This window comes from Artemia franciscana, chromosome 1, assembly GCF_032884065.1.
Source record: "Artemia franciscana chromosome 1, ASM3288406v1, whole genome shotgun sequence".
NCBI lineage: Eukaryota > Metazoa > Arthropoda > Branchiopoda > Anostraca > Artemiidae > Artemia > Artemia franciscana.
The window spans coordinates 42188923-42214468 of record NC_088863.1 but is presented as its reverse complement, the minus strand read 5'-3'; the positions used below and the strand labels follow the sequence as shown (position 1 = coordinate 42214468).

The 25546-nt window shown below is 31.3% G+C and overlaps 1 protein-coding gene and 1 long non-coding RNA gene across 2 annotated transcripts in view; both read right to left on the bottom strand.

Annotated features, from left to right (window-relative positions):
• The window catches only part of LOC136029941 (putative ferric-chelate reductase 1 homolog), a gene marked incomplete at its 3' end in the record, with an annotated part of 72007 nt that overhangs the window by 30550 nt on the left and 15911 nt on the right, over window positions 1-25546 (bottom strand).
• Window positions 15222-17671, bottom strand: LOC136029894 (uncharacterized). The gene is made up of 2 exons (XR_010618139.1): window positions 17568-17671; window positions 15222-17008 (listed from the first exon to the last, which is right to left on the bottom strand). It is a non-coding gene; the product is annotated as an uncharacterized LOC136029894 (long non-coding RNA).

Below are 25546 nucleotides of genomic sequence, written 5' to 3'. Positions count from 1 at the left end.
GTTACTTGGTTGTTTTACATTTGCTGTTTTTTTTCTTTCATAGGCATGTATTTTGGGGGTGATATCTGACACGGGGATGCCATGGATATTCTGTGGTAGCCACAACACTTGGCTGGGTAGAGAATTTAAAGTGGCGAAACCCTATATAGGCCAGTGTATTCTCCTGATGAGCCCTTGTGTTGGGCTGTTGCCTCTGAATTATTTGTATTTATTATTTTTTCTATTGTTTGGTAAATGACGACTTATACTTATTGACGACATGACTGCCTGTCTATGGATTATTCTTTATGGTTGATTGTGTATGGCTATGCTGTTTGACCTATGTGATTGTATGGATGAGTAGGGTTAAGGCCTCATTCAAGTGCTGGTCTATATTAATCACAAATTTAGGAAAACAGTCTTCCTTTTCTCCTTCTGTCTTTTTTTTTGTGTGTGTGTTTGTGCTGTTGCATTGGTGATTTCTCTTTTCATGATATATATATATATAATTATTTATTTATTTATTTGAAAACCCGTCAATCATACGAAATGAAAAAGAAGGAGCACGAACATATAAATATAAGAAAATATATAAGACCATATCAGAGGAGACATAACTAGAAAGAGACTCAACTAATTAAAGGGCAAAAAAATAGCACTAAAATAATAAAACGAAAACAGATCTATTTTAAAAGGAGATTATACCAATCGTGATCTACTATTTTAATATTGTGTCTTTTGATTACATTTTCAACTGCAACATGAGGGTCCGTTATGTGATACTTTTTAATGAGGATTGAGTTTCTATACCAGGGAAGAAAACGTAGGAGGTATTTAGCAAAACGGAAAAAAAGCACACAGATTTTAGACAATTCAGCCTTCGAGAATAGTTTCCAAAATGGAGCCGGGTACAGAATATGAGGTAAAACAGTAGCGTTATATAGGCTGGCAAGGAGGGGGCGGCTAAAACGGAATTTAGCAGAGACTATGGAAACATACGAGCCGGAGATTCGTCGATTGTGGTGTTTGATCAGTAGAAGACGTGTAAGCCTTGGAGACGAGCCAATTTTCGGTCATGTGTTCTGTCCAGTCTATTCGAAAAGTCTGACAATTTTCTCGCAGTACGAATTGAAAGTTGTGTATTTATTAACGTGTATTTGCCAACAGATTATAAAGATGAGCGTTCAGAACGTCTTTTTGCCCTTTCTTGTGAGAAACTAAATTCATGTATATCTGACATTAAGCGCCAGGATTTTTCTTGTGTAGTAATTGGAGATTTCAACTGCAACCTTTCTGAGATTTCTTCTTTACAATCATCTCGTACGTTTTTGATTAAGAATCTTTTTGGTGATTACCCTGCTGTGGTAGGAAAAGATAGGGATTTTACATATATTCACAGCTCCTCCAGTGTGTCAAATTTAGACCATGTTGGCATTTCTCATAATTTAACTGTTCAAAATGTTAGGGTAGTAACGGACTATCAAATTTCTGACCACCTTCCTGTCTCGTCTTTTGTACATATTGTCTCTTCGAATGGTCACCAAACCCGCCAGGAAACTCAACAGCCTAAATTTCGTCTTGATTGGCTTAAGGCTGATAAGCAACTATTTGCTCTGGCGACAGAAGAAATTCTTAGTAAAATCCGTTTTCCTTTTAATCTCCTCCAAAAACCGAAAGATCTCTCTAAAGAAGAAGTCCGAATTTGCCTCAATATTTATTGTACTGAAATTTGTCATGCTCTCCTTCATGCTGAGAGGTTAGTGGTACCTAAAGTAAAAGTTCATAGAGGGATGGTGCAAAAATGGCCCGAAAATCATTCGCTGGTGGCCGCTTGTCATCGAGCAAAATTCTGGTTTTCGGTATGAAATATTGTGGGCGCCCAAGATCTGGTACCATTAATAGCATCAGACTGACTACGAAGCGTAGATTCTCGAAGGCGCTCTCCCTCCATCGCAAATCTCTCGTTAATAGCTATTCCTCCCGTGCAAAACAGGATCGAAATTTTCTTTTCAAGTCTGTATCTTTGGCAAAGCCTACCCCTCTGTTGTCGCCGTCTGAAATCCCCGTCGAGGATTGGTATTCTTATTATGCAAGTGAATTTGCTGCTCCTAACCCCCAGCTTGAAGACATGTACGAGAGAGAATTGTATGAGTTCCTTGATAAGCTTACGCACGGTGATTTTGTTGTCAGTTTAGAGTCCGTTATTCAAGCGATTCGTCGGTTGAAAAATAAGTCTTCTCGCGGAATTGACCGTGTTAGCGCTGTCCATATTAAACATGGTGGTTCGGTTCTCGCTATGCATCTTTCGCTTCTTATGCAGATGATCTTCACGCAAGGTGTTGTTCCCTCATATTTCTGCGTAGGGGATCTTACCCCCATTCCGAAGAAAGGGAAAAATGAAATCAAATGCTCGTCTTTCCGCCCCATTACAGTTGCCACATCTTAATGTAAACTATTCGAGCTTCTATTCATTAATGAACTGGAAACTAAATGCTACACCCCGCCACGTCAATTCGGATTTAAGCGCCGCTCTGGTTGTGCCGATGCCTTGACGGCTGTAGTGAGTGTGCTACTCGATGTGGATTTTTCTGGAGAGAGCATAGCTTTAGCTAATCATGACATCAGCCGCGCATTCAATTCACTCATACACGCTGAAATGTTATTAAAAGCTTCACAACGAGGTCTTAATCCCTGCATAGTTCGATCCCTACGTGATATGTACTCGAGGCTGTCCATTCGCCTAAAGCTTCCTCCCGACAAAAATTTGCCTCCCCGGCCTCATGAAAAATTGATCCCCGTTTTGAAGGGTGCCCGCCAGGGAGCTGTCTCCTCCCCTCATTTGTTCAATAATTATGTTCTTCAAGCACAAGATAAATGCACAACCTCATGCATTCTTTCCTCTATAGACACCTCCTTAGTATGCTACGCCGACGACGTCTTGAACTTAAGTAGAACATTGTGAAAAGCTTCTGACATTTTTAAAACGCTTAAAACCGAATATATAAAACTTGGCCTCAGTTTTAACACTGAGAAAACCGAGATAGTTCTCTTCAATTGGCAAAAAACACCACACGTGCCTTCACTGCTTTTTGGTGAAAATCTCGTGAATACTGCTGACCACATAAATTACCTCGGAGCCCCTACATATTCTGTACCCGGCTCCATTTTGGAAACTATTCTCGAAGGCTGAATTTTCTAAAATCTGTGTGCTTTTTTTCCGTTTTGCTAAATACCTCCTACGTTTTCTTCCCTGGTATAGAAACTCAATCTTCATTAAAAAGTATCACATAACCGACCCTCATTTTGCAGTTGAAAATGTAATCAAAAGACACAATATTAAAATAGTAGATCACGATTGGTATAATCTCCTTTTACAATAGATCTGTTTTCGTTTTATTCATTTTAGTGCTATTTTGTTTGCCCTTTTATTAGTTGAGTCTCTTTCTAGTTATGTCTCTCTGAAATGTTCTTATATATTTTCTTATATTTATATGTTCGTGCTCCTTCTTTTTCATTTCGTATGATTGACGGGTTTTCAAATAAATAAATAAATAATTATATATATATCATGAAAAGAGAAATCACCAATGCAACAGCACAAACACAAAAAAAAAGACAGAAGGAGAAAAGGAAGACTGTTTTCCTAAATTTGTGATTAATATAGACCAGCACTTAAATGAGGCCTTAACCCTACTCATCCATACAATCACATAGATCAAACAGCATAGCCATACACAATCAACCATAAAGAATAATCCATGGACAGGCAGTCATGTCGTCAATAAGTATAAGTCGTCATTTACCAAACAATAGAAAAAATAATAAAGACAAATAATTCAGAGGCAACAACCCAACACAAGGGCTCATCAGGAGAATACACTGGCCTATATAGGGTTTAGCCACTTTAAATTCTCTACCCAGCCAAGTGTTGTGGCTACCACAGAATATCCATGGCATCCCCGTGTCAGATATCACCCCCAAAATACATGCCTAAGAAAGAAAAAAACCAGCAAATGTAAAACAACCAAGTAACACCAAAAAAAGCTTATCCTGTTAATATATCCCTCTTTTTAGCAACAATAGGTAAACTAAATATAATAAATTTTACCAAATCACAAATATTAACACATTGCAAAAAAACCTGAATGAACTAAACAATTATAGAATTCATCTTCACCATGTGGCTAATTTTTAAAAAAATCCGCTCAATTAGAAACACAATTCAAAATAAATGGCGCTGCAACAACATTTCTGGAACCTCCGAAATTAGTTGAAAATTTCTTTAAGTATTTCTAGATAATTCTTTTGATATTTATTTAAAAGTTCGTTATAATGAAAACTAAATTTTTTAAATTGCCAAGTTAATTTATTTGCAGAAAAACCTCTTGATATCAATTTTTGGCTTAAGATTTTACATCTATTTTTAAAATCAATATAATTACTACAAATACTTGCATAACGAAGTAACTGTGAGAAAAACGCTGAATATGTGATATTTGAGTGTATATTACTTTAAGGGAATGGGAAACTAATCACTTCAAAATCAAAATCATCCGTTTTATTATACATTTTAAAACTTAATTTATTATTATCACATATATTAATATTTAAATCTAAGAAATGATCTTCATGACCAGCGCCATGACTAGGTTCATGGCGCTGGTCAAGAATATATATATATATATATATATATATATATATATATATATATATATATATATATATATATATATATATATATATATATATATATATATATATATATATATATATATATATATATATATATATATATATATATATATACATATATATATATATATATCTTCTATATATATAAAAATAAGTTGTCTGTCTGTCTGTGGATGGATCAGGTGACGTCACCTGAAAAAACTGGATCAGGTGACGTCAAAACTGAAAAAACTAAAAAAGGCAAAAACTACAAAAAAAACTAAAAACTAATAAAAAAAATAAAAAAGCTAAAAAACTAAAAAAACTAAAAAAAGGCAAAGACTACAAAAAAAACTAAAAACTAATAAAAAAGCTAAAAAACTAAAAAAACTAAAAAAAGGCAAAAACTACAAAAAAAACTAAAAACTAATAAAAAAAATAAAAAAGCTAAAAAACTAAAAAAACTAAAAAAACTAAAAAAAAGGTAAAAAACGAAAAAAACTAAAAACTAAAAAAAACTAAAAAAAAGGAAAAAACTGAAAAATAAGCTAAAGTAAAGGTAAAAACCAATAAAAAACTAAAAAAAAAACTGAAAAAACTAAAAAAAGGCAAAAACTACAAAAAAAACTAAAAACTAATAAAAAACGTAAAAAAGCTAAAAAACTAAAAAAACTAAAAAAACTAAAAAAAGGTAAAAAACTAAAAAAAATAAAAAATAAAAAAAAACTAAAAAAAAGGAAAAAACTGAAAAATAAGCTAAAATAAAGGTAAAAACCAATAAAAAACTAAAAAGAAAAAAAGGAAAAAACTAAAAAAAATTTTCATCTAAAAAACTAAAAAAAACTAAAAAAGGTAAAAACTAAAAGAACTAAAAAAGAAAAAAATAAATGACGACACTCAAAGAGAAAGCGACCAGGACAAAAGGAATGTTCGATTAGCAATCAACAAAGCACCGGGACACAGGGAGTATAAATGACGACCAGGACATAAGTAAAAAAAAAATTAACAAAACTAAAAAGAAGTTAAAAACTACAAAAAAACTAAAAAGAAAAAAAAACTAAAAACTAATAAAAAAACTAAAAAATCTAAAAATCTAAATAAGCTAAAAAAGAAAAAAAAGGAAAAAAATAAAGGAGAAAAACAAAACTAAAAAACGAATGTATATACAGACCGGGACACCGGGATACAAATGACGACCGGGACACAGGGAATATAAATGACGACCGGGACACAGGGACACAACTACAACGGGGACACCGGGGGAAACAGGGGGATGTAAATGACGACCGGGACACCGGGACAGGGAATGGTCGATTAGCAATCACCATCAACAAAGCTCAAGGGCAATCATTAGAATCATGAGGTATAGATCTGAATACAGATTGTTTTCCCATGGACCATTATATGTTGCATGTTCAAGAGTCGGTAAACCTGACAATCTATTTATATGCAAAGACAATGGGACAGCAAAGAATGTTGTATATTCGCAAGTTTTACGTAGTTAAAACCATATATATATATATATATATATATATATATATCTATATATATAAAAATAAGTTGTCTGTGGATGGATGGATGGATGGATGTGTGGATGGATGTGTCAGGTGACGTCACCTGAAAAAACTGGATTAGGTGACGTCAAAACTGAAAAAACTAAAAAAAGGCAAAAACTACAAAAAAAACTAAAAACTAATAAAAAAAATAAAAAAGCTAAAAAACTAAAAAAACTATAAAGGTAAAAACCAATAAAAAACTAAAAAAAAAACTGAAAAAACTAAAAAAAGGCAAAAACTACAAAAAAAAACTAAAAACTAATAAAAAAAGTAAAAAAGCTAAAAAACTAAAAAAACTAAAAAAACTAAAAAAAGGTAAAAAACTAAAAAAAATAAAAAATAAAAAAAACTAAAAAAAAGGAAAAAACTGAAAAATAAGCTAAAATAAAGGTAAAAACCAATAAAAAACTAAAAAAAAAAAGGAAAAAACTAATAAATGACGACACTCAAAGAGAAAGCGACCAGGACAAAAAACTAAAAAAAAAGGCAAAAACTACAAAAAAACTAAAAACTAATAAAAAAAATAAAAAAGCTAAAAAACTAAAAAAACTAAAAAAAGGTAAAAAACTAAAAAAACTAAAAACTAAAAAAAAACTAAAAAAGGTAAAAACTAAAAGAACTAAAAAAGAAAAAAATAAATGACGACACTCAAAGAGAAAGCGACCAGGACAAAAGGAATGTTCGATTAGCAATCAACAAAGCACCGGGACACAGGGAGTATAAATGACGACCAGGACTAAAAAACGAATGTATATACAGACCGGTACACCGGGATACAAATGACGACCGGGACACAGGGAATATAAATAACGACCGGGACACAGGGACACAACTACAACGGGGACACCGGGGGAAACAGGGGGATATAAATGACGACCGGGACAAAAAAACTAAAAAGAAATAAAAACTAAAAACTAATAAAAAAAACTAAAAAATCTAAAAATCTAAATAAGCTAAAAAAGAAAAAAAAAGGAAAAAAATAAAGGAGAAAAACAAAACTAAAAAACGAATGTATATACAGACCGGGACACCGGGATACAAATGATGACCGGGACCCGGGACACAGGGAATATAAATGACGACCGGGACACAGGGACACAACTACAACGGGGACACCGGGGGAAACAGGGGGATAACCTGACAATCTATTTATATGCAAAGACAATGGGACAGCAAAGAATCTATATATTCGCAAGTTTTACGTAGTTAAAACCATATATATATATATATATCTATATTCACAGGTGGGACATAGGGACACAACTACAATGGCGCGTAACTATTATGGCGCGTAACGACTTACGCGCGCGGGGGGGCTTGGGGGGGGCGCGAAGCGCCCCCACCAACTAGGTGTTGGGGTGGCGCGAAGCGCCACCCCAACAGCTAGTATATATATATATATATATATATATATATATATATATATATATATATATCTATCTATATTCACAGGTGGGACATAGGGACACAACTACAATGGCGCGTAACTATTATGGCGCGTAACGACTTACGCGCGCGGGGGGGCTTGGGGGGGCGCGAAGCGCCCCCACCAACTAGGTGTTGGGGTGGCGCGGATTGAGCATTATGACGTCATGTATGTATTTTGTATGCTTGTATATGACGTCATAGACTTTGTATAGGATGTGAAAGGCTTTGTATATGACGTCATTATAAGTATATAAGAAGGCGTTTCAAAGAGAAATTTTTAGTATAGATCTTAAAATGACAGAAGAAACAGCCGAGGAAGCTGTTCAAATAGTTAATTCAAAGAAAAATTTTAGTATAAATCCTACAATGGCAGAAGAAACAGCCGAGGAAGCTGCTCAAAGAATTAATGCCAAAAGGCTTGCGGCTAAAGAACGCAAAACCGCGCAGTTAGATGAAAATCAACCTGGACATATTTTTACAGACATGTAACAGACATACAACTTATTTATATATATATATATATATATATATATATATATATATATATATATATATATATATATATATATATATATATATATCTATATATATAAAAATAAGTTGTCTGTCTGTGGATGGATGGATGGATCAGGTGACGTCACCTGAAAAAACTGGATCAGGTGACGTCAAAACTGAAAAAACTAAAAAAAGGCAAAAACTACAAAAAAAACTAAAAACTAATAAAAAAAATAAAAAAGCTAAAAAACTAAAAAAAACTATAAAGGTAAAAACCAATAAAAAACTAAAAAAAAAACTGAAAAAACTAAAAAAAAGGCAAAAACTACAAAAAAAAACTAAAAACTAATAAAAAAAGTAAAAAAGCTAAAAAACTAAAAAAACTAAAAAAACTAAAAAAAGGTAAAAAACTAAAAAAAATAAAAAAAAACTAAAAAAAAGGAAAAAACTGAAAAATAAGCTAAAATAAAGGTAAAAACCAATAAAAACCTAAAAAGAAAAAAAGGAAAAAACTAATAAATGACGACACTCAAAGAGAAAGCGACCAGGACAAAAGGAATGTTCGATTAGCAATCAACAAAGCACCGGGACACAGGGAGTATAAATGACGACCAGGACATAAGTAAAAAAAAAAACTATCTATATATATAAAAATAAGTTGTCAAACTAAAAAAAGGCAAAAACTACAAAAAAAACTAAAAACTAATAAAAAAGCTAAAAAACTAAAAAAACTAAAAAAAAGGCAAAAACTACAAAAAAAACTAAAAACTAATAAAAAAAATAAAAAAGCTAAAAAACTAAAAAAACTAAAAAAAGGTAAAAAACTAAAAAAACTAAAAACTAAAAAAAACTAAAAAAAGGGAAAAAACTGAAAAATAAGCTAAAATAAAGGTAAAAACCAATAAAAAACTAAAAAAAAAACTGAAAAAACTAAAAAAAGGCAAAAACTACAAAAAAACTAAAAACTAATAAAAAAAGTAAAAAAGCTAAAAAACTAAAAAAACTAAAAAAACTAAAAAAACTAAAAAAAGGTAAAAAACTAAAAAAAATAAAAAATAAAAAAAAACTAAAAAAAAAGGAAAAAACTGAAAAATAAGCTAACATAAAGGTAAAAACCAATAAAAAACTAAAAAGAAAAAAAGGAAAAAACTAAAAAAAATTTTCATCTAAAAAACTAAAAAAAAATAAAAAAGGTAAAAACTAAAAGAACTAAAAAAGAAAAAAATAAATGACGACACTCAAAGAGAAAGCGACCAGGACAAAAGGAATGTTCGATTAGCAATCAACAAAGCACCGGGACATAGGGAGTATAAATGACGACCAGGACATAAGTAAAAAAAAAAATTAACAAAACTAAAAAGAAGGTAAAAACTACAAAAAAACTAAAAAGAAAAAAAAACTAAAAACTAATAAAAAAACTAAAAAATCTAAAAATCTAAATAAACTAAAAAAGAAAAAAAAAGGAAAAAAATAAAGGAGAAAAACAAAACTAAAAAACGAATGTATATACAGACCGGTACACCGGGATACAAATGACGACCGGGACACAGGGAATATAAATGACGACCGGGACACAGGGACACAACTACAACGGGGACACCGGGGGAAACAGGGGGATATAAATGACGACCGGGACAAAAAAACTAAAAAGAAAAAAAAACTAAAAACTAATAAAAAAACTAAAAAATCTAAAAATCTAAATAAGCTAAAAAAGAAAAAAAAAGGAAAAAAATAAAGGAGAAAAACAAAACTAAAAAACGAATGTATATACAGACCGGGACACCGGGATACAAATGACGACCGGGACACAGGGAATATAAATGACGACCGGGACACAGGGACACAACTACAACGGGGACACCGGGGGAAACAGGGTGATGTAAATGACGACCGGGACACCGGGACAGGGAATGGTCGATTAGCAATCACCATCAACAAAGCTCAAGGGCAATCATTAGAATCATGAGGTATAGATCTGAATACAGATTGTTTTCCCATGGACCATTATATGTTGCATGTTCAAGAGTCGGTAAACCTGACAATCTATTTATATGCAAAGACAATGGGACAGCAAAGAATGTTGTATATTCGCAAGTTTTACGTAGTTAAAACCATATATATATATATATCTATCTATATTCACAGGTGGGACATAGGGACACAACTACAATGGCGCGTAACTATTATGGCGCGTAACGACTTACGCGCGCGGGGGGGCTTGGGGGGGGCGCGAAGCGCCCCCACCAACTAGGTGTTGGGGTGGCGAGAAGCGCCACCCCAACAGCTAGTATATATATATATATATATATATATATATATATATATATATATATATATAAAGGTAAAAGATACGGCATTAGACTTTACAGTCTACCGTTTACACGGTATTTACAGTTACAGCCTACCGGCGGTGCTGATCTCCGTTTCCTGGCCCTTCAGCCAGGAAGTGCAATGGGGGGCTGGGGGGCAGTCATCCTGTGCTTTCGCACACCCTTCCTGTTTACCTTCCCCGGATTTCCCAGGTACCCATTTGGAGCTGGGTCGACTCTGGCTAAGCTTACATATATATATATATATATATCCGTATTGCAACAAAGTTTTACCACGACTGATGAATAATATGATGTAAGTGGATAAATTCATTCAAACAAAATAAAATAATTAAATACAAGCTTTCAATGTTAATTTTGCTTTTTTGGCGGCTAACCTTAAATACATTTTAGTAACGGGTTCAATACTATTGTCAATTGGTTTAGAAAAATATTCTAATTAGATTATTTATAGGAAATTCAAGTATTAAGAATTTAGGGAGAATCCTCAAGCTCCCTATTTAAAGAATTATTATGCTTTATTTTTGAGTCTAACTTCGATTGATTCCCGAACCAATATTATTACCCGAATCATTACTAGGGAGAGAATATTTTTCAAAAATTGTTCTGGGGCTGGGGTTATTAAATATATGGCTAGCTAAGTCAGAATCAAAGGAGCTATTAGAACTATTAGAAATTGATGCTTTATTTAAGTCTTCTTTATGCTGGTGTAGCCATTATTCTCGATTCTGATCACTTTTCCCAAGATAGTAATTGCCACAATCGCACAGTGTTTCAGTTTTTAACTCTTAGGTTAATAATTGAGAAGTGCTAGAGTCCTCAAACACCTTAAGCCTTTAGTTTTATAAATTATGAGAAGGTGTTTGATTCAGCTGATAGAAAAGCTATATCAAAGGTCATATCCTTGTGTGGTATACCAGCTGAATACTTTAAAGGGGTTTCTACTGTGTAAGAAAACAACACTGCTGCGGTTAGGATAAGAAATGAGGTTAGAATCTAGTTTCGCATTAAATCAGGAGTTAAGTAGGGTTGTGTTATATTCCCATTTATATGGGTAATTTTGATAGACTTTGTTTTAAGGAACCCAGGAAAGGTTCAAGTTCAATACGTCCCGGAAAGGACGTATAAGCAAAATGAAAGTTTTATAGATTTTATGAGTTCAAGATGCTAAAATAGGTTTGAAAATTAATGCTAAGAAGACAATATCACTAGGACTAAAAATAATTGAAGATGCAAAGGTGACGTTGAGTAAGGTAAAAATCGATCAAGTGGACATTTTCACTTACTCCAGTAATATTGTCAGTAAAGATGATGGTTAAGATGAGAACATTATGAATAGAATAGCCCAGGCTCAAGGTGTTTCTTCACAGTTGGAACAATTTGGAAGAAGAGAAATTTAAGTCTGCAAACCAGGATTAGAACACTGGAAGCTACAGTGATAGTTTAAATCTATTTCTGAAGCTTGGGTGCTCCAGAAAACGGAGAGGGATTTACTAAATATGTTGGAGAGAAATTGCCTACGGATTGTGTTAGATATCTGACTGACTGAGCGCGTGCCGTAGGCGGCACAACAATTTTGGTCCAATCCATCTTTATAAGGCCATAATGAGAGAAATGTTGAGATGTTCTGGACATGTTTTACGGATGAAGGATGACAGATTGCCAAAGACTGTCTTTTTTAGCCAACCGTCTAGGCTAAGCAGAAAATAAGCCATCCTTGGCTGGGATGGGAGGAGGTCACAAAGAAATATTTAAGGTTAGTGGTAATTTTTTGGGAGAGTGTAAGGATAGAGGCCTTGAATAGATTGGGATAAAACGGAAGCTTGTATAGCTGTGTTTGTCTCAGATGGCTTGGTGCTGCGATAAGTTGTTAATAATAGTCGTAGAAGTATTAGAACAAAGATATTTTATACAAGTTTTGATGTCTGAGTAAATTCATTTAATACGTTAGGGAGAATGGGGTTTAATAATTAGGCATATTCCGCTCGTTTGTGCGGTTTTCAGTGTTAATTCGACTTAAATGACATATTCTTAGGCCATACTTCCTCTTTGGGATTTTGCAAGGAGTAAAGTTTTGTATATCAGAGCTATCGTAAAATTTTTTTGATGTTTGAGGTTGTTTCATATTAGAGTAAATTAGGCATAAAGATGAGACATATTATACTCTTAAATGTAGCCAAATGTACTTAACAGATCTAACTGATATTTTCTTAGTCTATATTTGCCTTCTGAGATATCTTACAAAGCATATCTTATTGAATCAAGACTTATTTTAAACAATTTTTTATCTTTGAAGAGACTTTTGTGACACTTAGAGAAAATTAGGTACAGTCATGAGATGAATTCTGCTCTTGTATGTAATTTACTGCATTCCTTGGATTTAAAACCCGAGGGGTTAACATTCGATATCTATTTTTTGATGATATTTAAATGCCGTCATTAGAGGGAGTTACGCACAATCATAAGACATTGTGTGGTCTTGTATTTAATTTACAGTATTTATTTAACTCTTCTAGCGTATTTTTATATTATACTAGCTATTGGTATGGCGCTTCGCGCCCCAAACCCCCCCCCCCGCACGCTTAAGTTGTTAAGCGCCATATTAGTTACGCGCCATTGTAGTTTTGTCCCTGTGTCCCACCTGTGAATATAGATAGATATGTTTTTAACTTCGTAAAACTTGCAAATATACAACATTCTTCGCTCTCCCATTGTCTGTGCATATAAATCGATTGTCAGGTTTACCGACTCTTGAACATATAAATGTCCATGGGAAAAACCATCCGTATTCAGAATACCCCATTATTCTAATGATTACCCTTGAGCTTTGTTGATGGTGATTGCTAATCGAACATTCCCTGTGTCCCCGTCGTCATTTACGTATCCCTCCTGTGCCCCCCGACGTCCCCGTTGTAGTTGTGTCCCTGTGTTCCGGTCGTCATTTATATTCCCTGCGTCCCGGTCGTTATTTGTGTCCCGGTGTCCCAGTCTGTAATTTCTCTTTGAGTGTCCCGGTCGTCAATTATATCCCCTGTGTCCCGGTCGTCATTTGTGTCCCGGTCGGTAATTTCGTCAGTCGACAAACATGAAGTGAGTCGACAAACAACTTCATGACGGCATAATGCTCAATCCTTATAATGACGCCAGTCGATAAACATGCATGACGTCATTCAACACACAAACAACTTATTTATATATATATACTAGCTGTTGGGGTGGCGCTTCGCGCCACCCCAACACCTAGTTGGTGGGGCGCTTCGCGCCCCCCAAGCCCCCCCGCGCGCGTAAGTCGTTACGCGCCATATTAGTTACGCGCCATTGTAGTTGTGTCCCTGTGTCCCACCTGTGAATATAGATAGATTTATATATGTGTTTCAAACTACGTAAAAATTGCGAATATACAACATTCTTGGCTTTCCCATTGTCTGCCCATATACAAAGCCGTATGTACTAATAATGACGTCATATGCAAACGCTCTTTTTACAAACAAACAAACATGCATACACACAACTCGTTTTTATATAGATAGATAGATAGATAGATACAATACAAATTAACTACGTAAAACTTGTGAATATACAACAGTCTTCGCTGTCCCATTGTCTGTGTTGCAATCTTTTAAATTGAAAAAGCAGATCCGTTGGAATCATGGGAATGCGAGGAATAAGAACAGCCTCACCCTCATAAGGCCCTGTCAAGATTGTGGCCTCTATTAGGTTTTCCATTGTTTTTTTTTACGGCAAGTCGCGTGCCATTGCAAAGCTTTGGTAGGTTGATATTTCTTAAAAGTATTATTGGTAATTTTTTTAATGATTGACCTTGAGCTTTGTTAATGGTGATTGCAAATGCTAATCGAATTGGGAATTGCAATCTTTTAAATTGAAAAGGCAGATCCGTTGGAATCATGGGAATGCGAGGAATAAGAACAGCCTCACCCTCAAAAGGCCCTGTCAGGATTGTGGCCTCTATTAGGTTTTCCATTGTTTTTTTTTTACGGCAAGTCCAGTGCCATTGCATACCGACTCTTGAACATGCAACATATAATTGTCCATGGGAACATGATTCTAATGATTGCCCTTGAGCTTTGTTGATGGTGATTGCTAATCGAACAGTGCATGTGTCCCCGTCGTCATTTATATATCCCCCCTGTGCCCCCGGCGTCACCGTTGTAGTTGTGTCCCTGCGTCCCGGTCGTCATTTATATTCCCTGTGTCCCGGTCGTCATCCCGGTATACATTCGTTTTTGAATTGGTATATGATGAAATAAATTTTTAATTTTTTCCCTTTTTTTCTTTTTAGTTTTTTTTATTGGTTTTTACCTTTTTTTAGGTTTTTTAGTTTTTTTCTTTTTTCTTTTTAGTTTTTTTTGAAGTTTTTATCTTTTTAGTTTTTTTATTTTTATTCATATTTTTTTAGTTTTCTTTTTCTCCTTTATTTTTCAGTTTTTTTCCTTTTTTTAGTTTTTTTTTCTTTTTTAGTTATTTTAGTTTTTACCTTTTTTAGTTCTTTTTAGTTTTTTAGCTTTTTTCAGTTTTTTTATTAGTTTTTAGTTTATTTTATGGTTTTTCCTTTTTTTAGTTTTTTTTAGTTTTTTACCTTTTTTTTAGTTTTTTTAGTTTTTAAGCCTTTTTAGATTTTTTTCTTTTTTTTTCTTTTTAGTTTTTTTTTGTAGTTTTTACCTTCTTTAGATTTTTGCTTCTTTTATATTAATGCTAAAGCCAAAGTTCGAACCTGGAACCTCTTGAACCTAGAACCTGGAACATAACGCCTTATCAACTCAGCTACATCGGCTTGAATACATTCGTTTTCGAATTGGTATATGATGAAATAATTCAGACGTCATATTATATGATGAAATAATTTTTTAGTTTTTTTTACTTTTTTCTTTTTAGTTTTTTTATTGGTTTTTGCCTTTTTTTTAGCTTTTTTATTTTTTTTTCGTTTTTTCTTTTTAGTTTTTTTTGTAGTTTTTATCTTTTTTATTTTTTTTATTTTTATTCATATTTTTTAGCTTTCTTTTTATCTTTTATTTTTCAGTTTTTTTCTTTTTATCTTTTATTTTTCAGTTTTTTCCTTTTTTTTAGTTTTTTTCTTTTTTAGTTTTTAGTTTTTTTTTAGTTTTTTAGCTTTTTTAGTTTTTTTTATTAGTTTTTAGTTTTTTTTTTAGTTTTTGCCTTTTTTTAGTTTTTTCAGTTTTTTTTTAGTTTTTAGTTTTTTACCTTTTTTTAGTTTTTTTTAGTTTTTTAGCTTTTTTAGTTTTTTTCTTCTTTTGTATTAGTTTGAAATAATTCAGACGTCATATGCACCTGATCCACAGATCCACAGACAGACAGACAACTTATTTTTATATATATATAGATTCATGTTTTTTAGCTTTCTTTTTATCTTTTATTTTTCAGTTTTTTCCTTTTTATCTTTTATTTTTCAGTTTTTTCCTTTTTTTAGTTTTTTTCTTTTTTAGTTTTATTTTTTTTTTTTTTAGTTTTTTACCTTTTTTTAGTTTTTTTAGTTTTTTCAGTTTTTTAGCTTTTTTAGTTTTTTTTTATTAGTTTTTAGTTTTTTTTGTAGTTTTTGCCTTTTTTTAGTTTTTTCAGTTTTTTTTAGTTTTTAGTTTTTTACCTTTTTTTTAGTTTTTTTTAGTTTTTTAGCTTTTTTAGTTTTTTTTCTTCTTTTGTATTAGTGTGAAATAATTCAGACGTCATATGCACCTGATCCACAGATCCACAGACAACTTATTTTTATAGATATACTAGCTGTTGGGGTGGCGCTTCGCGCCACCCCAACACCTAGTTGGTGGGGGCGCTTCGCGCCCCCCCCAAGCCCCCCCGCGCGCGTAAGTCGTTACGCGCCATAATAGTTACGCGCCATTGTAGTTGTGTCCCTATGTTATATAAACTTGCGAATATACAACATTCTTTGCTGTCCCATTGTCTTTGCATATAAATAGATTGTCAGGTTATCCCCCTGTTTCCCCCGGTGTCCCCGTTGTAGTTGTGTCCCTGTGTCCCGGTCGTCATTTATATTCCCTGTGTCCCGGGTCCCGGTCATCATTTGTATCCCGGTGTCCCGGTCTGTATATACATTCGTTTTTTAGTTTTGTTTTTCTCCTTTATTTTTTTCCTTTTTTTTCTTTTTTAGCTTATTTAGATTTTTAGATTTTTTAGTTTTTTTTATTAGTTTTTAGTTTTTATTTCTTTTTAGTTTTTTTGTCCCGGTCGTCATTTATATCCCCCTGTTTCCCCCGGTGTCCCCGTTGTAGTTGTGTCCCTGTGTCCCGGTCGTTATTTATTTTTTAGTTTTTTACCTTTTTTTAGTTTTTTTAGTTTTTTAGCTTTTTTATTTTTTTTATTAGTTTTTAGTTTTTTTGTAGTTTTTGCCTTTTTTTTAGTTTTTTTAGTTTTTTAGCTTTTTTATTAGTTTTTAGTTTTTTTTGTAGTTTTTGCCTTTTTTTAGTTTTTTTAGTTTTTTAGCTTTTTTATTTTTTTTATTAGTTTTTAGTTTTTTTTGTAGTTTTTGCCTTTTTTTAGTTTTTTCAGTTTTGACGTCACCTGATCCAGTTTTTTCAGGTGACGTCACCTGATCCACGATCCACAGATCCACAGACAACTTATTTTTATATATATAGATAGTTTTTTTTTTTTTACTTATGTCCTGGTCGTCATTTATACTCCCTGTGTCCCGGTGCTTTGTTGATTGCTAATCGAACATTCCTTTTGTCCTGGTCGCTTTCTCTTTGAGTGTCGTCATTTATTAGTTTTTTCCTTTTTTTTTTTTAGTTTTTTATTGGTTTTTACCTTTATTTTAGCTTATTTTTCAGTTTTTTCCTTTTTTTTAGTTTTTTTTTATTTTTTATTTTTTTTATTTTTTTACCTTTTTTTAGTTTTTTTAGTTTTTTTAGTTTTTTAGCTTTTTTACTTTTTTTATTAGTTTTTAGTTTTTTTTTGTAGTTTTTGCCTTTTTTTAGTTTTTTCAGTTTTTTTTTTAGTTTTTTATTGGTTTTTACCTTTATAGTTTTTTTAGTTTTTTAGCTTTTTTATTTTTTTTATTAGTTTTTAGTTTTTTTTTGTAGTTTTTGCCTTTTTTTAGTTTTTTCAGTTTTGACGTCACCTAATCCAGTTTTTTCAGGTGACGTCACCTGACACATCCATCCACACATCCATCCACACATCCATCCACAGACAACTTATTTTTATATATATAGATATATATATATATATATAAACTTATATATATATATATATACTAGCTGTTGGGGTGGCGCTTCGCGCCACCCCAACACCTAGTTGGTGGGGGCGCTTCGCGCCCCCCCCAAGCCCCCCCGCGCGCGTAAGTCGTTACGCGCCATAATAGTTACGCGCCATTGTAGTTGTGTCCCTATGTCCCACCTGTGAATATAGATAGATATATATATATGGTTTTAACTACGTAAAACTTGCGAATATACAACATTCTTTGCTGTCCCATTGTCTTTGCATATAAATAGATTGTCAGGTTTACCGACTCTTGAACATGCAACATATAATGGTCCATGGGAAAACAATCTGTATTCAGATCTATACCTCATGATTCTAATGATTGCCCTTGAGCTTTGTTGATGGTGATTGCTAATCGACCATTCCCTGTCCCGGTGTCCCGGTCGTCATTTACATCCCCCTGTTTCCCCCGGTGTCCCCGTTGTAGTTGTGTCCCTGTGTCCCGGTCGTCATTTATATTCCCTGTGTCCCGGGTCCCGGTCGTCATTTGTATCCCGGTGTCCCGGTCTGTATATACATTCGTTTTTTAGTTTTGTTTTTCTCCTTTATTTTTTTCCTTTTTTTTCTTTTTTAGCTTATTTAGATTTTTAGATTTTTTAGTTTTTTTATTAGTTTTTAGTTTTTTTTTCTTTTTAGTTTTTTTGTCCCGGTCGTCATTTATATCCCCCTGTTTCCCCCGGTGTCCCCGTTGTAGTTGTGTCCCTGTGTCCCGGTCGTCATTTATATTCCCTGTGTCCCGGTCGTCATTTGTATCCCGGTGTACCGGAGTTGTGTCCCTGTGTCCCGGTCGTCATTTATATTCCCTGTGTCCCGGGTCCCGGTCGTCATTTGTATCCCGGTGTCCCGGTCTGTATATACATTCGTTTTTTAGTTTTGTTTTTCTCCTTTATTTTTTTCCTTTTTTTTTCTTTTTTAGCTTATTTAGATTTTTAGATTTTTTAGTTTTTTTATTAGTTTTTAGTTTTTTTTTCTTTTTAGTTTTTTTGTCCCGGTCGTCATTTATATCCCCCTGTTTCCCCCGGGTCGTCATTTATACTCCCTGTGTCCCGGTGCTTTGTTGATTGCTAATCGAACATTCCTTTTGTCCTGGTCGCTTTCTCTTTGAGTGTCGTCATTTATTTTTTTCTTTTTTAGTTCTTTTAGTTTTTACCTTTTTTAGTTTTTTTTAGTTTTTAGTTTTTTTTAGTTTTTTACCTTTTTTTAGTTTTTTTAGTTTTTTTTAGTTTTTTAGCTTTTTTATTTTTTTTATTAGTTTTTAGTTTTTTTGTAGTTTTTGCCTTTTTTTTAGTTTTTTTAGTTTTTTAGCTTTTTTATTAGTTTTTAGTTTTTTTTGTAGTTTTTGCCTTTTTTTAGTTTTTTTAGTTTTTTAGCTTTTTTATTTTTTTTATTAGTTTTTAGTTTTTTTTGTAGTTTTTGCCTTTTTTTCTCTTTGAGTGTCGTCATTTATTAGTTTTTTCCTTTTTTTTTTTAGTTTTTTATTGGTTTTTACCTTTATTTTAGCTTATTTTTCAGTTTTTTCCTTTTTTTTAGTTTTTTTTATTTTTTATTTTTTTTAGTTTTTTACCTTTTTTTAGTTTTTTTAGTTTTTTAGCTTTTTTACTTTTTTTATTAGTTTTTAGTTTTTTTTGTAGTTTTTGCCTTTTTTTAGTTTTTTCAGTTTTTTTTTTAGTTTTTTATTGGTTTTTACCTTTATAGTTTTTTTAGTTTTTTAGCTTTTTTATTTTTTTATTAGTTTTTAGTTTTTTTTGTAGTTTTTGCCTTTTTTTAGTTTTTTCAGTTTTGACGTCACCTGATCCAGTTTTTTCAGGTGACGTCACCTGACACATCCATCCACACATCCATCCACACATCCATCCACAGACAACTTATTTTTATATATATAGACTAGCTGTTGGGGTGGCGCTTCACGCCACCCCAACACCTAGTTGGTGGGGGCGCTTCGCGCCCCCCCCCCAAGCCCCCCCGCGCGCGTAAGTCGTTACGCGCCATAATAGTTACGCGCCATTGTAGTTGTGTCCCTATGTCCCACCTGTGAATATAGATAGATGCAAAGACAATGGGACAGCAAAGAATGTTGTATATTCGCAAGTTTTACGTAGTTAAAACCATATATATATATATATATATATATATATATATATATATATATATATATATATATATATATATATATATATATATATATATATATATATATATATATATATATATATATATATTTATATATATATATATATATATATATATATATATATATGGTTTTAACTACGTAAAACTTGCGAATATACAACATTCTTTGCTGTCCCATTGTCTTTGCATATAAATAGATTGTCAGGTTTACCGACTCTTGAACATGCAACATATAATGGTCCATGGGAAAACAATCTGTATTCAGATCTATACCTCATGATTCTAATGATTGCCCTTGAGCTTTGTTGATGGTGATTGCTAATCGACCATTCCCTGTCCCGGTGTCCCGGTCGTCATTTACATCCCCCTGTTTCCCCCGGTGTCCCCGTTGTAGTTGTGTCCCTGTGTCCCGGTCGTCATTTATATTCCCTGTGTCCCGGTCGTCATTTGTATCCCGGTGTCCCGGTCTGTATATACATTCGTTTTTTAGTTTTGTTTTTCTCCTTTATTTTTTTCCTTTTTTTTTCTTTTTTAGCTTATTTAGATTTTTAGATTTTTTAGTTTTTTTATTAGTTTTTAGTTTTTTTTTTCTTTTTAGTTTTTTTGTCCCGGTCGTCATTTATATCCCCCTGTTTCCCCCGGTGTCCCCGTTGTAGTTGTGTCCCTGTGTCCCGGTCGTCATTTATATTCCCTGTGTCCCGGTCGTCATTTGTATCCCGGTGTACCGGTCTGTATATACATTCGTTTTTTAGTTTTGTTTTTCTCCTTTATTTTTTTCCTTTTTTTTCTTTTTTAGTTTATTTAGATTTTTTAGTTTTTTTTTTAGTTTTTATTTTTTTTTTCTTTTTAGTTTTTTTGTAGTTTTTAACTTCTTTTTAGTTTTGTTAATTTTTTTTTTTTACTTATGTCCTGGTCGTCATTTATACTCCCTGTGTCCCGGTGCTTTGTTGATTGCTAATCGAACATTCCTTTTGTCCTGGTCGCTTTCTCTTTGAGTGTCGTCATTTATTTTTTTCTTTTTTAGTTCTTTTAGTTTTTACCTTTTTTAGTTTTTTTTAGTTTTTTAGATGAAAATTTTTTTAGTTTTTTCCTTTTTTTCTTTTTAGTTTTTTATTGGTTTTTACCTTTATGTTAGCTTATTTTTCAGTTTTTTCCTTTTTTTTTAGTTTTTTTTTATTTTTTATTTTTTTTAGTTTTTTACCTTTTTTTAGTTTTTTTAGTTTTTTTAGTTTTTTTTAGTTTTTTAGCTTTTTTACTTTTTTTATTAGTTTTTAGTTTTTTTGTAGTTTTTGCCTTTTTTTAGTTTTTTCAGTTTTTTTTTTTAGTTTTTTATTGGTTTTTACCTTTATTTTAGCTTATTTTTTCAGTTTTTTCCTTTTTTTTAGTTTTTTTTTAGTTTTTAGTTTTTTTAGTTTTTTACCTTTTTTTAGTTTTTTTAGTTTTTTTAGTTTTTTAGCTTTTTTATTTTTTTTATTAGTTTTTAGTTTTTTTTGTAGTTTTTGCCTTTTTTTAGTTTTTTCCTTTTTTAGTTTTTTTTAGTTTTTTAGATGAAAATTTTTTTAGTTTTTTCCTTTTTTTCTTTTTAGTTTTTTATTGGTTTTTACCTTTATGTTAGCTTATTTTTCAGTTTTTTCCTTTTTTTTTAGTTTTTTTTTTATTTTTTATTTTTTTTAGTTTTTTACCTTTTTTTAGTTTTTTTAGTTTTTTTAGTTTTTTTTTAGTTTTTTAGCTTTTTTACTTTTTTTATTAGTTTTTAGTTTTTTTGTAGTTTTTGCCTTTTTTTAGTTTTTTCAGTTTTTTTTTTAGTTTTTTATTGGTTTTTACCTTTATTTTAGCTTATTTTTTCAGTTTTTTCCTTTTTTTTAGTTTTTTTTTAGTTTTTAGTTTTTTTAGTTTTTTACCTTTTTTTAGTTTTTTTAGTTTTTTTAGTTTTTTAGCTTTTTTATTTTTTTTATTAGTTTTTAGTTTTTTTTGTAGTTTTTGCCTTTTTTTAGTTTTTTCCTTTTTTAGTTTTTTTTAGTTTTTTAGATGAAAATTTTTTTAGTTTTTTCCTTTTTTTCTTTTTAGTTTTTTATTGGTTTTTACCTTTATGTTAGCTTATTTTTCAGTTTTTTCCTTTTTTTTAGTTTTTTTTTATTTTTCATTTTTTTTAGTTTTTTACCTTTTTTTAGTTTTTTTAGTTTTTTTAGTTTTTTTAGTTTTTTAGCTTTTTTACTTTTTTTATTAGTTTTTAGTTTTTTTGTAGTTTTTGCCTTTTTTTAGTTTTTTCAGTTTTTTTTTAGTTTTTTATTGGTTTTTACCTTTATTTTAGCTTATTTTTCAGTTTTTTCCTTTTTTTTAGTTTTTTTTAGTTTTTAGTTTTTTTAGTTTTTTACCTTTTTTTAGTTTTTTTAGTTTTTTTAGTTTTTTAGCTTTTTTATTTTTTATATTAGTTTTTAGTTTTTTTTGTAGTTTTTGCCTTTTTTTAGTTTTTTTAGTTTTTTAGCTTTTTTATTAGTTTTTAGTTTTTTTTGTAGTTTTTGCCTTTTTTTAGTTTTTTTAGTTTTTTAGCTTTTTTATTTTTTTTATTAGTTTTTAGTTTTTTTTGTAGTTTTTGCCTTTTTTTAGTTTTTTCAGTTTTGACGTCACCTGATCCAGTTTTTTCAGGTGACGTCACCTGATCCACGATCCACAGATCCACAGACAACTTATTTTTATATATATAGATAGTTTTTTTTTTTACTTATGTCCTGGTCGTCATTTATACTCCCTGTGTCCCGGTGCTTTGTTGATTGCTAATCGAACATTCCTTTTGTCCTGGTCGCTTTCTCTTTGAGTTTCGTCATTTATTTTTTTCTTTTTTAGTTCTTTTAGTTTTTACCTTTTTTAGTTTTTTTTAGTTTTTTAGATGAAAATTTTTTTTAGTTTTTTCCTTTTTTTCTTTTTAGTTTTTTATTGGTTTTTACCTTTATTTTAGCTTATTTTTCAGTTTTTTCCTTTTTTTAGTTTTTTTTATTTTTTTTTTTTTTTAGTTTTTTACCTTTTTTTAGTTTTTTTAGTTTTTTTTAGTTTTTTAGCTTTTTTACTTTTTTTATTAGTTTTTAGTTTTTTTTTGTAGTTTTTGCCTTTTTTTAGTTTTTTCAGTTTTTTTTTAGTTTTTTATTGGTTTTTACCTTTATTTTAGCTTATTTTTCAGTTTTTTCCTTTTTTTTTAGTTTTTTTTAGTTTTTAGTTTTTTTCGTTTTTTACCTTTTTTTTAGTTTTTTTAGTTTTTTTTAGTTTTTTAGCTTTTTTATTAGTTTTTAGTTTTTTTTGTAGTTTTTGCCTTTTTTTAGTTTTTTTAGTTTTTTAGCTTTTTTATTAGTTTTTAGTTTTTTTTGTAGTTTTTGCCTTTTTTTAGTTTTTTTAGTTTTTTAGCTTTTTTATTTTTTTATTAGTTTTTAGTTTTTTTTGTAGTTTTTGCCTTTTTTAGTTTTTTCAGTTTTGACGTCACCTGATCCAGTTTTTTCAGGTGACGTCACCTGACCCATCCACAGACAGACAACTTATTTTTATATAGATAGATAGATATTTTTTAGCTTTCTTTTTATCTTTTATTTTTCAGTTTTTTCCGTTTTATCTTTTATTTTTCAGTTTTTTCCTTTTTTTTAGTTTTTTTCTTTTTTAGTTTTTAGTTTTTTTTAGTTTTTTACCTTTTTTTAGTTTTTTTAGTTTTTTCAGTTTTTTAGCTTTTTTAGTTTTTTTTATTAGTTTTTAGTTTTTTTGTAGTTTTTGCCTTTTTTTAGTTATTTCAGTTTTTTTTTAGTTTTTAGTTTTTTACCTTTTTTTAGTTTTTTTTAGTTTTTTAGCTTTTTTAGTTTTTTTTCTTCTTTTGTATTAGTGTGAAATAATTCAGACGTCATATGCACCTGATCCACAGATCCACAGATCCACAGATCCGCAGACAACTTATTTTTATATATATAGATATATTTATAGAAGACTAGCTCTTGAGGAAGCGCTTCGCGCCCCCACCAACTATAATACCACCTAGTACCACCTAGTACCACCTATGAATATAGATCGATTTATATATGTGTTTTGAACTACGTAAAACTTGCGAATATACAACATTCTTGGCTTTCCCATTGTCTGTGCATATACAAAGCCTTATGTACTTATAATGACGTCATATGCAAACGCTCTTTTTACAAACAAACAAACATGCATACACACAACTCGTTTTTATATAGATAGATAGATAGATAGATACAATACAAATTAACTGCGTAAAACTTGAGAATATCCAACATTCTTCGCTGTCCAATTGTCGCTGCATATAAACAGATTGTCAGGTTTACCGACCCTCGAACACGCAACGTACAATTGTCCATGGGAGAAACAATCAGTATTAAGATCTATACCACATTTTTCTAATGATTGACCTTGATCATTGTTGATGGTGATTGCAAATGCTAATCGAATTGGGAATTGCAATCTTTTAAATTGAAAATGCAGATCCGTTCGAATCATGGGAATGCAAGGAATAAGAACAGCCTCACCCTCAAAAGGGCCTGTCAAGATTGGGGCCTCTATTACGTTTTCAACAAAGCTCAAGGGCAATCATTAGAATCATGAGGTATAGATCTGAATACGGATTGTTTTTCCATGGACCATTATATGTTGCATGTTCAAGAGTCGGTAAACCTGACAATCTATTTATATGCACAGACAATGGGACAACAAAGAATGTTGTATATTCGCAAGTTTTACGTAGTTAAAAACACATATATATATATATATATATATATATATATATATATATATATATATATATATATATATACATATATATATATATATATATATATATATATATATATATATTTAAATATATATATAAATATATATATATATATATATATATATATATATTATATATATATTGGCGCTTCGCGCCACCCCAACACCTAGTTGGTGGGGGCGCTTCGCGCCCCCCCCAAGCCCCCCCGCGCGCGTAAGTCGTTACGCGCCATAATAGTTACGCGCCATTGTAGTTGTGTCCCTATGTCCCACCTGTGAATATAGATATATATATATATATGGTTTTAACTACGTAAAACTTGCGAATATACAACATTCTTTGCTGTCCCATTGTCTTTGCATATAAATAGATTGTCAGGTTATCCCCCTGTTTCCCCCGGTGTCCCCGTTGTAGTTGTGTCCCTGTGTCCCGGTCGTCATTTATATTCCCTGTGTCCCGGGTCCCGGTCATCATTTGTATCCCGGTGTCCCGGTCTGTATATACATTCGTTTTTTAGTTTTGTTTTTCTCCTTTATTTTTTTCCCTTTTTTTTCTTTTTTAGCTTATTTAGATTTTTAGATTTTTTAGTTTTTTTTATTAGTTTTTAGTTTTTATTTCTTTTTAGTTTTTTTGTCCCGGTCGTCATTTATATCCCCCTGTTTCCCCCGGTGTCCTCGTTGTAGTTGTGTCCCTATGTCCCGGTCGTTATTTATATTCCCTGTGTCCCGGTCGTCATTTGTATCCCGGTGTACCGGTCTGTATATACATTCGTTTTTTAGTTTTGTTTTTCTCCTTTATTTTTTTCCTTTTTTTTTCTTTTTTAGTTTATTTAGATTTTTAGATTTTTTAGTTTTTTTATTAGTTTTTAGTTTTTTTTTCTTTTTAGTTTTTTTGTAGTTTTTACCTTCTTTTTAGTTTTGTTAATTTTTTTTTTTACTTGT